Consider the following 14,426-nt stretch of genomic DNA (forward strand, 5'->3'; position numbering starts at 1 on the left):
TGGAAAAATTCATTTTCTCACAGCTGTAAGACTGACAGTCCCAGCACTTTTGCTGGCTGTGAGCTACCCTTAGGCGCTAGAGGCCGCCCGCAGTTCCCTGCCACATGAGCCTTACCATAGGCCTCTTACAACATGGCAGCTTGCTTCTTCAAAGCCAGCATTGGAGAGAGAGCCTCTAACTTCAAGGAGGGCCAATCCCTCTCAAAAGGGATTTCACCTGATTGTCAGGCTCATACAGGCTCCCCCCCACCTTTTTTTAAATTTATTTATTTATTTATTGGCTGCTTTGGGTCTTTGTTACTGTGTGCCGGCTCTTCTCTAGTTGTGACGAGCAGAGGCTACTCTTTGTTGTGGTGCACGGTCTTCTCATTGTGGTGGCTTCTCTTGGGAATCACAGGCTCTAGGCGTGTGTGCTTCAATAGTTGTGGCAGGTGGGCTTAGTAGTTGTGGCTCATGGGCTTAGCTGCTCCACAGCATGTGGAATCTTCCCAGGCCAGGGACTGAACCATGTCCCCTGCATTGGCAGGTGGATTCTTAACCACTGTGCCACCAGGGAAGTCCTAGGCTCCCTTTTGATAGCTGAGAATCAACTGATTTATCATTTTTAATTACATCTATAAAATCCCATCACAGCACATTAATGTAACCTAATCAAGGGAGTGGCTTCCTGTCACCTTTGCCATAATCTATGGTTTAGAAGTAAGTCACAGATTCTGCTCACACTCAAGAGGAAGAGAATACACAAAGGCTTAGATACCAAGATGCAGGGATCATGAGGGCCCCCTCAGTGTCTCTTCACCACATAGTATGAGTTTATGTATTTTATTTATGAGAAATTCTCACTCAAAGGCACTTTTAGATACCTTCATAATGAGTTTGGTTATCTAATTTCTAAAGTCACATAAGATTAGAAGCATAGGGTTTCAGTTAGGGGCAGGCACAGTGGTGGGATCAAGATCATACAATATGATACTAAGAAACAAAAGGGAAAAATCTACAGAAAAAATATACAAAGACCTAAAGGTAAACATCCTGAGAATATGTAGTATAAGGACAACTTTTTCTACCAACTCCCACAAAACCTGAAGACATCAACATATGAGAACACAATACAATAATTCCTTTTAATAATGGTGATAACCTACAGCCATTGGGCAAAATACAAATTATGTCCAGAATATTCCATTTAAGATGCTGAATTTCTATTTAATATAAAAATATTTCCTTAAAAATTAATATACATAATTTTGATTCTAAATTACTCCACGACACTAAACATTTGAGCTGTTAATGCACATTTTTGCTTGTAAAATAAATTTACGTGAGGATATATTAGCATATAGAGAAAGGAAATGGTCCTTTGACACACAAGAGGGTACCAAAGGGTAGAAGTTACAGGAAGGCTAATTTCTGCTCAGTATAGGTTAGCACTGTCTAGTAACTGAAGGTATGCAACAATGAAATGAGGAACTGAACTTGTCCTCTCTGGAAAAGTACATCACTGGTGGGTTTATCACCTTTCTGGAATCTGTAAATACAGATGCTAGTTTTGTTGGGTGGTTAGACTAGATGAACTCTTATGGCCCGTCTGACTTCTAATCCCTTTGTCAAAAGGTTTGCCTTGGCAATCCTTAAAGATTGCAAAATTCCTTGGGGCAGAGGCCTGATTCTCTTGTACACTTTTGGCTACCTGTCTAGTACTTAATGGAGTTTTAAATACCACAGGTGATAAAAACTAAAGCTACACTTCGGAATGTCCAAGGCACTATAAAATGATTTTACAGGTCCAGGAGAAAATAAAGAATTAGAAAAGAATTCCATTAGCAGAGAAGGCATATTAGTCTTTCAACTGATTTCAGAGCATCGGAATACAAGGAAATGGGTAGAAAGCAGAACCCAGTTGAATAGCCATTTTTAACCCAATTTGTATCCCTCCTCCCTTTTCTCTTGAGCTGCTAAGAGGGCAGCCTGAGCATATGGAAAGGCAATATAGTATCTCCAACAAATCGTCTTACTAATTTGGAGCAATCTGGATACATTTTACAATATTTTTGGCAAGAGTTAGGAATCCAGTTTCCAATCTCTCTGTGTAATTTATCTATATTATAATGAATGAGTCTGGCCTTTCAATTTATTTATTGTCAACATGTAAAATACACACATATAAGCTTCCTCTGCACTGTGTGCTTTCTCTCTGCCACGGATAGCATACAAATGTCACAAATGTGAGAATTTTATGTTCTTATCTCTGTTTTTTGGATTACGTGGAGCAAATGGCTTAATGAAGAGAGAGCTTAGTTTCATTTAACAGTGTATTTATGAACACACATATTTTCACGCATATACTGTTTACATTACCATGTACTGAAAGCTCTTCATTGCTACTGCTTTGCAAGGCTTGTCGTGAATTAAGTTAAACTCTGTGTGCTTTTGGGCTTAAAGACTAAAGGGACAATGAAGTTCAACACTTCAGACTTTCTTGCTTTTAATATTAGTAAGATGAATAAAACTGAGACTTGGACAGTTATATTACCAACATTTGGAAAATATTCAACTATATTTGATTTTCAGTCCTAAACAAGTTAAAAACAAAATTAAGTAAACAAAACTATTCTCCAAAGAGAGAAAGCTTGGTGTCCCTGAAAATAGCATTTGTTTCTGATGTATTTTTATCACTTCTCAGTGTCTAGCATAGTGCTAGTATACAGAGTTCATTTTCATAAATTCCTTTTGGGAAATTTCCAAATATTTATATCTGAATTTCATGGGCCACGATTGCCTACTTGAATGAAAGAAAAGTGAGTAGGCCCATTTATTTCAACATTAAGTTTATTATGGGGGCGGGGGGGATGTTTAAAAATAAAGGTAGAAGTATTGTGGCTGGTTGGTACAAGTTAATTAAGAATCCATTATAGGACTCGAAGCAGAGGGGCTTCTGTTGTGCCTGCCAGGTAGCTGGGGCTCACCATGGCGGCCTCCTTGGCAGGGAAGATCATGTTTGTCACGGGGAACTCCAGGAAGCTGGAGGACGTCAGTCAGATTCTAGGAGATAAGTTTCCATGCACTTTGGTGGCCCAGAAAATCGACCTGCCAGAGTACCAAGGAGAGCCTGACGAGATTTCCATTCGAAAGTGTCATGAAGCAGCTCGCTAGGTGCAGGGCCCTGTACTGGTGGAGGACACCTGTCTGTGCTTCAATGCCCTTGGGGGCCTCCCTGGCCCCTACATAAAGTGGTTTCCGGAGAAGTTAAAGCCTGAAGGTCGCCATCAGCTCCTGGCTGGGTTCCAAGACAAAGTGGCCTATGCACTCTGCACATGCGCTCTCAGGGGCCGGACCTCGGTGCACATCCACGCTCGTTCCCCCGCGTGCCACCAGAGGGCGCTGTGACCCGCGATGCTGCTGCTGCAGGACCATGGTGGGGAGGGCACGCCCCTGGGTACCACAGCTAGAAGTCCCGTCAATCCCGAGACTTATTGGACTCCTGAGTCCAGCGTTTGGAAACCCACAATGGCTCACAGCTGTTGGGGCCTCGTATAGCCAGAGCTCTGCACTGTATTCTCTCCTGAGAGGCAGATGTGGAAACTGAAGGTGACAACTCCTAGAGCTACATCTACAGCCCAGCCTTCTCCAAGCTTGAATCTCCTTATCCCACTGCTGAGGCAACAGCTTCCCTTGAACATCTCACAGCCTTTCCAACTTTTGATGTTCATATAGAATCTTCCTTCTCCCCCTAACTCATTCCTTTCAGAGCTGCCCTTCAATGCCCCCGTGCTTACCTATCAGACCGTAGGTTCAGCTGCTTCTCACAGGGTCCAGACCACCCTCTGGGCTGGCCTGCTCCCCCCACAGACCATCCATTCCATCCCTGTGGCAGGAGTATACCTGCAGGCACATCACTTCTCTGCTTTGTCCTTTCTGCTCAGGACTACACCAGTGACTCCACCAGGGACTGTCCACAGATGTTTTACTTTACCCTCCCTGGTTAGATTTTTAATTTTTGTGGTTAAAAAAAAAAAGGTAACAAATTATCATCGTCACCATTTTTAAGTGTACAATAGTGTTCACTGTTGTGCAACAGATCTCTAGAACTTTCTCATCTTGCAAAATTGAAACTATGCCCATTGAATAACTCTGCCTTCCCCTCCTCTCTCCAGAACCTGGCCACCACCACTCTACTTTCTGTTTTTAAGAGCTCAGCTACCTCAGCTACATCATATAAGTGGAATCCTGCAGTATTTATTTATTTTTTTGTGACTGGCTTATCTCTTAGCATACTGTCCTCAAGTTTCATCCATGTTGTAGCATGTGACAGGATCTCCTTTTTTAAGGCTGAATAATATTCCACTGTATGTATATACCACTTTTTTCTTTATTCATTTACAGGCATACCTTGCTTTACTGAGCTTTGCACATATTATGTTTTTACAAATTGAAAGTTTGTGGCAATCCTGCATTGTCAGATGATGGCTAGCATTTTTTAGCAATAAAGTATTTTTAAATTAAAAAGAATCCATTATAGAGTAAGGAGTTTCAGCAAAGGATGGATTGTTGAGGAGGCCTGGTGGTAGAGAAACCAGTTGAAAGGCTACTGCAAACCAAGATGGGTATAAACAGTAATTTATTCATTGCAGATTTTAGGCCTGGTTCTATGCTATATATTTTATACACATTATACCTCTATAAAATATTTCAGGTAGTCATTATTATCTCAGTTTTGCAGAAAAGGAAATGAACAAAGAAATAAACACAACCTGAGGCATACGGAGGTGATGTAACTTGCTCAAGGTCACACAGCTCCTAAGTACCAGAATGAGATTCTAACACTTGTCCATTAAACTCTTCAGCCTGTGCTTCTCCCACCTCACTCTGCTCCCTCCTATGAACTGTGAGTTTTCAGAGATGCAGGGGAGAAACTTTGTGAGCTGGTAATTATAGTACTTTGAAAGAACTGTTTTGGCTTTTCATTTTTCTGGATTATTTTTAGATGCATATTAGTGTCTTCTTTTTGTACAGAAAACTAACATTTGACCCTTTCTAGTGTCACAGATATTTTGAAAGCCTGCAAGTACAATCCTGAAGCAACAAGAGAAAGTTTTTAAATTGAATTTTCAAGTTGTAATAAAGTGTACATTATAATATCAAAAAGTGTGATTTTATGGCTCAGTAAATTAAGAATAAGAGACATGTGAGTGCTTCATCACTACATACTGTTTTAGGAACAAAAAGTCTGAGTTCATAATACTAAATTTATCTAAATGTTTTGTAATCACAGAGAGTACTTGGTAATATTAAAATAATTCAAGTAGACGAGCATACAGGTCTATCATTTATGATATACAAATATGAGAAATGTTCAGATCAACTAGGGAGAATATTTGTGATCAACAGATTGGATTCCACTCCACCACTCTTGTTTAAAATCAAGTATAAAACTTAGAAACAAAAAATTAAATAAATGAGAGATTCCAAAAAACATTCAACCTATTTTTCCTAACACATGGCAGCTACTGGTATAAAAAAATCTTTGAAAATGTATTAATATACTTTCTTTTTTTAAAGAACTTTTATTGAGATATAATTGACATGCAATAAACTGTATATATTTAAAGTGTACAATTTGGTATTTTTTTTCCTTATTAGTAATGTATGTATGGCAATCCCAAACTCCCAATTCATCCCACCCCAACCCCCCCCCCGCCCCCCCACTTTCCCCGCTTGGTGTCCATATGTTTGTTCTGTACATCTGTGTCTCTATTTCTGCCTTGCAAGCCTGTTGATCTGTACCATTTTTCTATATTCCACATATATGCGTTAATATACGATATTTGTTTTCCTCTTTCTGACTTCACTCTGTATGATAGTCTCTAGGTTTAATATACTTATTCAATGAAGGATGCTTTTTAATTGAAGTATAGCTGATTTACAATGCTGTATTAGTTTCTGATGTACAGCAAAGTAATTCAGTTATACATATATGTGTGTGTGTGTGTGTGTGTATTCCTTTCAGATTCTTTTCCAGTATAGGTTATTACAAGATATCCTTGTTGTTTATCTATTTTATATATAGTGTTCTGTATCTGTTAACCTCATACTCTTAATTTATCTTTCCCTACCCTTTCCCCTTTGGTAACCATAAGTTTGTTTTCTAGGAGTCTATTTCTGTGTTGTAAATAATTTCATTTGTATCATTTTTTTTTCAGATTCCACATATAAGTGATATCATAAGTGTCTTTGTCTGACTTACTTCACGTAGTATGATATTCTCTAGGTCCATCTATGTTGCTGTAAATGGCATTATTTCATTCTTTCTTACGGCTGAGTAATATTCCAGTGTATTTATGAGCCACATCTTCTTAATCCATTCGCTTGTTGATGGACACTTAGGTTGCTTCCATGTCTTGGCTATTGTGAATAGTGCTGCAATGAACATTGGGATGCATGTATCTTTTCAAAATGAATTATGGTTTTCTCCTGATATATGCCCAAGAATAGGATTGCTGAATTTTATGGTAGCTCTATTTTTTGTTTTTTAAGGAACCTCCATACTGTTCTCTGTAGTGGCTGCACCAATTTATAGTCCCACCAACAGTGTAGGAGAATTAAAGGATGCTTCTTTAATTGGGGAAAACAAAGCAGTAATAAGTGGTTATTTTATATACACATATCTATCTATCTATCCATCCCCACAAACGTATATAGTATATAATATATAACATGCAATAATATAAATATGTAATAAATAATGTACAACACATGACCTAATATATTAACTTATAAGTGATAATAAAAATACAAGTGATGATATATAGTGATAAACAATTATATACCATAGAGTGGGTCATAATATATATTAATGAATATTACATAATATGTATGTAATATTATGTATACTAATACTAATTATTTAGTATAATATTTAGTATAGTATATAAAATTAGCCTATAATACATTATATGGAATATCATAATATATAGTGATACATAAAATAGTACATTTTATACAATGTATTCTACTTTTGTAATCATAATTTGTTCATAATCAGATCAGACATAGTATATATTTTTCTCTATAAACAATACTGGAAAATTTTGCTCTCTCTTTCTCTCTTTCACTTAAGTAACTGACATATGAAAGAATCGTAATCACATTTCACTTCAAAGTTTTTAGACTGCCTCTGCATTTGAAAAAGTAGTCTTAAATTCTAAATTGTTCCAGCTTTTAAATAGCCATACACACAGTAAGCCTTTCAAACAATCCACAGGTTGTTACTGATGAGACTGAAAGAGAACAAGATATTTGAGCACCAATTACCTGCTTGGTGATTTTAAGTAATCTCACAATCCTTGCATCGATCCTGTGAGAGACATACCATTTAACCCTTTATAAATGGTTGTAATTACTTGGAAAATTACCTTTTCTAAAGCCTTGCCAGGATTTGAACCCAAATGTGTTTACCTCAAATATGATTCTCTTTGCACTGTGTTATATTGTTATCCTAGCATTAGCATGGTTTATGTAACATTTACTTTTATATATGAGGAATAATTCATAGTATATCTTTCTCAAAATAAGCACAAAATAAATAATTTTCCAGATTGGATAAAGTAAACCAAACACTGTCAAAATTCTGAAGAAATACAGTATCCAAGGTGAGCTTACTTATACCCCCAGGACAGTAATTAAGCTGAGTTGTATGTTATTTGTCTATGAAGACTTTGCCTAATTTGTGAGTTTCATATTTTATCTGTAGTTTGAAGAAATCAATAGCAAGTTACAGATTCTCTCATGACCTTGAGTCATTATTATCCCATGTTATTATGAAGAAGAATCTCAGAGATTCATACTAAACCTCAACTTTCTAACCTTGTGTTTTCATCATTACATAAGATTGATATTGAAGGCGGTTTTGAGAACTATCCAACCTTGTAATAGAAGGTTATTTTAGGAAGGTACGCTGTATTAATCCCAGCATGGGTTATTGATGTTAACATCAGGGAATGGGGAAATCTAGGTAGGCATGACCTTAAGATAAAATGACCCCTCTGCTGCAAAGGGAATACCCTAGTAGAGCTCTTGCTTTAGGGATAATTACTGTGTAAAATGAATGATCTTGGTTTGTCCATACCTTATATTCAGCTTTCATGGACTGTACTGCCCTTTATCTAAAAAGCCAAAATAATAGTAAATATCACAGTTTAGGACATGGCAATCATGTGAACATTTTCAATAAACTGTTGAAATGACAATCATCCTTTCATCGTATTTATATTGATAAAAACGAGAGGCTTTTAGAAACTTTGTTCCATTTCATTGTTCCCTTTTTGATGGTCTCAGTGTTTTCCAGACAGTTAACTTGATTTTTTTTTTCTTTAAGAACTTTTACTGAGATACAATTGACATACAATAAACTGCATATATTTAAAGTGTACATTCTGATATTTTTTTGCTTATGGCAATCCCAATCTCCCAATTCATCCCCTACCAACCCTACTTTCCCCACTTGGTGTCCATATGTTTGTTCTCTACATCTGTGTCTCTCTATATTTCTGCCTTGCAAACCAGTTGATTTGTGCCATTTTTCTATACTCCACATATATGTGTTAATATACGATATTTGTTTTTCTCTTTCTGACTCACTTCACTCTGTATGACAGTCTCTAGGTCCATCCATGTCTCTACAAATCTCCCAATTTCGTTCCTTTTTAGAGTTGAGTACTATTCCATTGTATATATGTACCACAACTTCTTTATCCATTGATCTGCTGATGGGCATTTAGGTTGCTTCCATGTCCTGGCTATTGTAAATAGTGCTGCAATGAACATTGGAGTGCATGTGTCTTTTTGAATGATGGTGTTCTCTGGGTATATGCCCAGTAGTGGGATTGCAGGGTCATATGGTAACTCTGTTTTTAGTTTTGCAAGGAACCTCCATACTGTTCTCCATAGTGGCTGTATCAATTTACATTCCCACCAATAGTGCAAGAGCATTCCCTTTTCTCCACACCCTCTCCAGCATTTACTGTTTGTAGATTTTCTGATGATGCCCATTCTAATCGGAGTGAGGTGACACCTCATTGTAGTTTTGATTTGCATAAGTCTTATAATTAGTGATGTTGAGCAGCTTTTCATGTGCCTCTTGGCCATCAGCATGTCTTCTTTAGAGAAATGCCTATTTAGGTCTTCTGCCCATTTTTTGATTGGGTTGTTAGTTTTTTTGATATTGAGCTGCATGAACTGTTTATATATTTTGGAAATTAATCCTTTGTGGATTCGTTTGCAAATATTTTCTCCCATTCTGAGAGCTGTCTTTTCATCTTGCTTATACTTTCCTTTGCTGTGCAGAAGCTTGAAGTTTCATTAGGTCCCACTTACTTTTGTTCTTATTTCCATTACTCTAGGAGGTGGATCAAAAAAGATCTTGTTGTGATTTACGTCAAAGAGTGTTCTTCCTATGTTTTCCTCTAGGAGTTTTATACTGTCTGGCCTTACATTTAAGTCTTTAATCCATTTTGAGTTTATGTTTGTGTATGGTGTTAGGGAGTGTTCTAATTTCATTCTTTTACATGTAGCTGTCCAGTTTTCCAGCACCACTTATTGAAGAGGCTGCCTTTTCTCCATTGTATATCCTTGCCTCCTTTGTCATAGATTAGTTGATCATGGTTTATCTCTGGGCTTTCTATCCTGTTCCATTGATATACATTTCTGTTTTTGTGCCAGTACCATATTGTCTTGATTACTGTAGCTTTGTGGTATAGTCTGAAGTCAGGGAGTCTGATTCCTCCAGCTCCATTTTTTCCCCCTCAAGATTGCTTTGGTTATTCGGGGTCTTTTGTGTCTCCATACAAATTTTAGGATTTTTTGCTCTAGTTCTGTAAAAAATGCCATTGCTAATTTGATAGGGATTGCATTGAATCTGTAGATTGCTTTGGGTAGTACAGTCATTTTCACAATGTTGGTTCTTCCAATCCAAGAACATGGTATATCTCTCCATCTGTTTGTGTCGTCTTTGATTTCTTTCATTAGTGTCTTACAGTTTTCTAAATACAGGTCTTTTACCTCCTTAGTTAGGTTTATTCCTAGGTATTTTATTCTTTTTGTTGCAATGGTGGATGGGATTGTTTCCTTAATTTCTCTTTCTGATCTTTCATTGTTAGTGTATAGAAATGCAAGAGATTTCTGTGTGTTAATTTTGTATCCTGCAACTGTACCAAATTCATTGATGAGCTCAAGTAGTTTTCTGGTGGCATCTTTAGGATTTTCTATGTATAGCATCATGTCATCTGTGAACAGTGACAGTTTTACTTCTTCTTTACCAATCTGGATTCCTTTTATTTCTCTTTCTTCTCTGATTGCTGGGGCAAGGACTTCCAAAACTATGTCGACTAGTAGTGGCAAGAGTGGACATCCTTGTCTTGTTCCTGATCTTAGAGGGAATGCTTTCAGTTTTTAACCATTGAGAATGATGTTTGCTGTGGGTTTGTCGTATATGGCCTTTATTATGTTGAGGTAGGGTCCCTCTATGTCCACCTTCTGGAGAGTTTTTATCATGAGTAGGTGTTGAATTTTGTCAAAACCTTTTTCTGCATCTATTGAGATGATCATGTAGTCTTTATCCCTCAGTTTGTTAATATGGTGTGTCACATTGATTGATTTGTGTATACTGAAGAATCCTTGCATTCCAGGGATAAACCCCACTTGATCATGGTGTATGATCCTTTTAATGTGTTGTTGGATTCTGTCGGCTAGTATTTTGTTGAGGATTTTTGCATCTAAATTCATCAGTGATATTGGTCTGTAATTTTCTTTTTTTGTAGTATCCTTGTCTGGCTTTGGTATCAGGGTGATGATGGCCTCATAGAATGAGTTTGGGAGTGTTCCTTCCTCTGAAATTTTTTGGAAGAGTTTGAGGAGGATGGGTGTTAGCTCTTCTCTAAATGTTTGACAGAATTCACCTGTGAAGCCATCTGGTCCTGGACTTTTGTTTGTTGGAAGATTTTAAATCACAATTTCAATTTCATTACTTGTGATTGGTCTGTTCATATTTTCTATGTCTCCCTGATTCAGTTTTGGAAGGTTATACCTTTCTAAGAATCTGTCCATTTCATCCAGATTATCCATTTTATTGGCATATAGTTGCTTGTAGTAGTCTCTTAGGGTGCTTTTTATTTCTGCGGTGTCCGTTGTAACTTCTCCTGTTTCATTTCTAATTTTATTGATTTGAGTCCTCTCCCTATTTTTCTTAATGACTCTTACTAGAGGTTTATCAATTTTATTTATCTTCTCAAAGAACCAGCTTTTAGTTTTATTGATTTTTGCTATTTTCTTTGTGTCTATTTCATTTATGTCTGCCCTGATCTTTATGATTTGTCTCCTTCTACTAACTTTGGATTTTGATTGCTCTTCTTTCTCTAGTTTCTTTAGATGTAAGATTAGATTATTTGGGATGTTTGTTTCTTGAGGTAGGATTGTATTGCTGTAAACTTCCCTCTTAGAACTGCTTTTGCCGCATCCCATAGGTTTTGGATCGTTGTGTTTTCATTGTCATTTGTCTCTAGGTATTTTTTGATTTCCTCTTTGATTTCTTCAGTGATCTCTTGGTTATTTAGTAGCGTATTGTTTAGCCTCCATGTGTTTGTGTTTTTACAGTTTTTTTCCTGTAATTGATTTCTAATCTCATAGCATTGTGGTCAAAAAAGATGCTTGATACAATTTCCATTTCCTTAAATTTACCAAGGCTTGATTTGTGACCCAAAATGTGATGTATCCTGGAGAATGTTCCATGTGCGCTTGAGAAGAATGTGTCATCTGCTGTTTTTGGATGTAATGTCCTATAGTTATCTACTAAATCTAGCTGGTTTATTGTGTCATTTAAAGCGTGTGTTTCCTTATTAATTTTCTGTCTGGATCTGTCCATTGGTGTAAGTGGGGTGTTAAAGTCCCCCACTATGATTGTGTTCCTGTCAATTTCCTCTTTCATAGTTGTTAGCATTTGCCTTATGTATTGAGGTGCTCCTATGTTGGGTGCATAGATACTTATAATTGTTATCTCCTCTTATTGGACTGATCCCTTGAGCATTATGTAGTGTCCTTTCTTGTCTCTTGTAACATGTTTTATTTTAAAGTCTGTTTTATCTGATATGAGTATTGCTACTCCAGCTTTCTTTTGATTTCCATTTGCATGGAATATCTTTCTCCATCCCCTCACTTTCCATCTGTATGTGTCCCTAGGTCTGAAGTGGGTCTCTTGGAGACAGCATATATAGGGTCTTGTTTTTGGATCCATTCAGCCAGTCTGTGTCTTTTGGTTGGTGCATTTAGTCCATTTACATTCAAGGTAATTATCGATATGTATGGTCCTATTACCATTTTCTGAATTGTTTTGTTTTTGTTTTTGTAGGTCCTTTTCTTCTGTTTCCCACTTAGAGAAGTTCCTTTAGCATTTGTTGTAGGGCTGGTTTGGTGGTGCTGAACTCTCTTAGCTGTTGCTTGTCTGTAAAGCTTTTGATTTCTCTGTCAGATCTGAATGAGATCCTTGCTGGGTAGAGTATTCTTGGTTGTAGGTTCTTCCCTTTCATCACTTTATCATGCCACTCCCTTTTGGCTTGTAGAGTTTCTGCTGAGAAATCAGCTGTTACCCTTATGGGAGTTCCCTTGTATGTTATTTGTCATTTTTTACTTGTTCCTTTTAATAATTTTTCTTTGTCTTTATTTTTTGTCAGTTTGACTGCTATGTGTCTTGGCATGTTTCTCCTTGGGTTTATCCTGTCTGGGACTCTCTGCACTTTCTGGACTTGGGAGGCTATTTCCTTTCCCACATTAGGGAAGTTTTCAACTATAATCTCTTCCAATATTTTCTCAGGTTCTTTCTCTCTCTCTTCTCCTTCTGGGATCCCTATAATGAGAATGTTGGTGTGTTTAACATTGCCCCAGAGGTCTCTTAGGCTGTCTTCAGTTCTTTTCATTTTCTTTTCTGCATCAGTGATCTTCACCATTCTGTCTTCCAGGTCACTTATTTGCCCTTCTGCCTCAGTTAATCGGCTATTGGTTCCTTCTAGTGTATTTTTCATTTCAGTTATTGTGTTGCTTATCTCTGTTTGTTTGTTCTTTAATTCTTCTAGGTCTTTATTAAACTTTTCTTGCATCTTTTTGATCTTTGCATCCAGTCTTTTTTCAAAGTCCTGGATCATCTTCACCATCATTATTCTGAATTCTTTTTCTGGAAGGGTGCCTATCTCCACTTCATTTAGTTGTTTTTGTGGAGTTTTATCTTGTCCCTTCATCTGGTACAAAGTCCTCTGCTTTTCCATTTTCTATATCTTTCTATGGCTGTGGTTTTCAGTTCCACAGAACGAAATACTGCTGATACTGCTTGATACTGCTGTCTGCCCTCTTGTGGAGGAAGCTATCTAGGAGGCTTGTGCATGCTTCCTGATGGGAGGGACTGATGGTGGGTAGGGCTGGGTGGGCAGAACTCAGTATAAATTTAAACCGCTTCTCTGTCAATGGGTGGGGCTGTGTTCCCACCCTGTTGGTTGTTTGGCTGAAGCTATCTAGCGCTGGACCTTACAGGCTCTTTGGTGGGGCTAATGGCAGACTCCTGGAGGGCTCAGACCAATGAGCAGTTCCCAGAAACCCTGCTGCCAGTGTCTCTGTGCCCATGGTGAACCACAGCTGCTCCCCACCTCTTCAGGCAACCCTCCAACACCAGCAGGTAGGTCTGGTTCCGTCTCTTATGGGGTCACTGCTCCTTCCCCCTGGGTCCTGGTGAGCACACTATTTTTTGTGTGCCCTCCAAGAGTGGAGTCTCTGTTTCCCCCAGTCCTGTGGAGGTCCTGCAATGAAATCCTGCTGGCTTTCAAAGTCTGATTCTCTGAGGATTCCTCCTCCTGTTGCTGGACCCCTAGGTTGTGAAGCCTGACGTGGGGCTCAGAACCCTCACTTTAGTGGGTAGACTTCTGTGGTATAACTGTTTTCCAGTTTGTGAGTCACCCACCCAGTGGTTATGGGATTTGATTTTATCGCGATTGCGCCCCTCCTACCGTCTCATTGCGGCTTCTCCTTTGTCTCTGGATGTGGGGTATCTTTTTTGGTGACTTCCAGTGTCTTTCTGTCAATGATTGTTCAGCAGTTAGTTGTAATTCTGGTGCTCTTGCAAGAGGGAGTGAGCACATGTCCTTCTACTCTGTCATCTTGAACCATCTATCAGACAGTTAACTTTAAAATATTCCAGCTATTTAAAACCAATAATAAACTGAATTTTCCAATCGCTAACAGATTTTATAACCCCAAGTCTATGTAATCAGACTGATTAATAGTTGAATAAACATTTATTAAATGTTTCTATGTATTTCTTTTAGAAGTTAAAGGATAGCTCTTTCAGTTTATAGTTGATTTATAAAATAGTTTTTCAATATTATTTCTATTTT

General features: G+C 37.8%; 1 pseudogene; it reads left to right on the plus strand.

The window, feature by feature from the left end:
* The first annotated feature begins 2,967 nt into the window (after positions 1 to 2,967).
* Positions 2,968 to 8,466, plus strand: LOC130842548 (inosine triphosphate pyrophosphatase-like; annotated as a pseudogene).
* The last annotated feature ends 5,960 nt before the right edge of the window (positions 8,467 to 14,426 follow it).

This window comes from Hippopotamus amphibius, chromosome X (assembly GCF_030028045.1).
Source record: "Hippopotamus amphibius kiboko isolate mHipAmp2 chromosome X, mHipAmp2.hap2, whole genome shotgun sequence".
NCBI classification, from domain to species: domain Eukaryota; kingdom Metazoa; phylum Chordata; class Mammalia; order Artiodactyla; family Hippopotamidae; genus Hippopotamus; species Hippopotamus amphibius.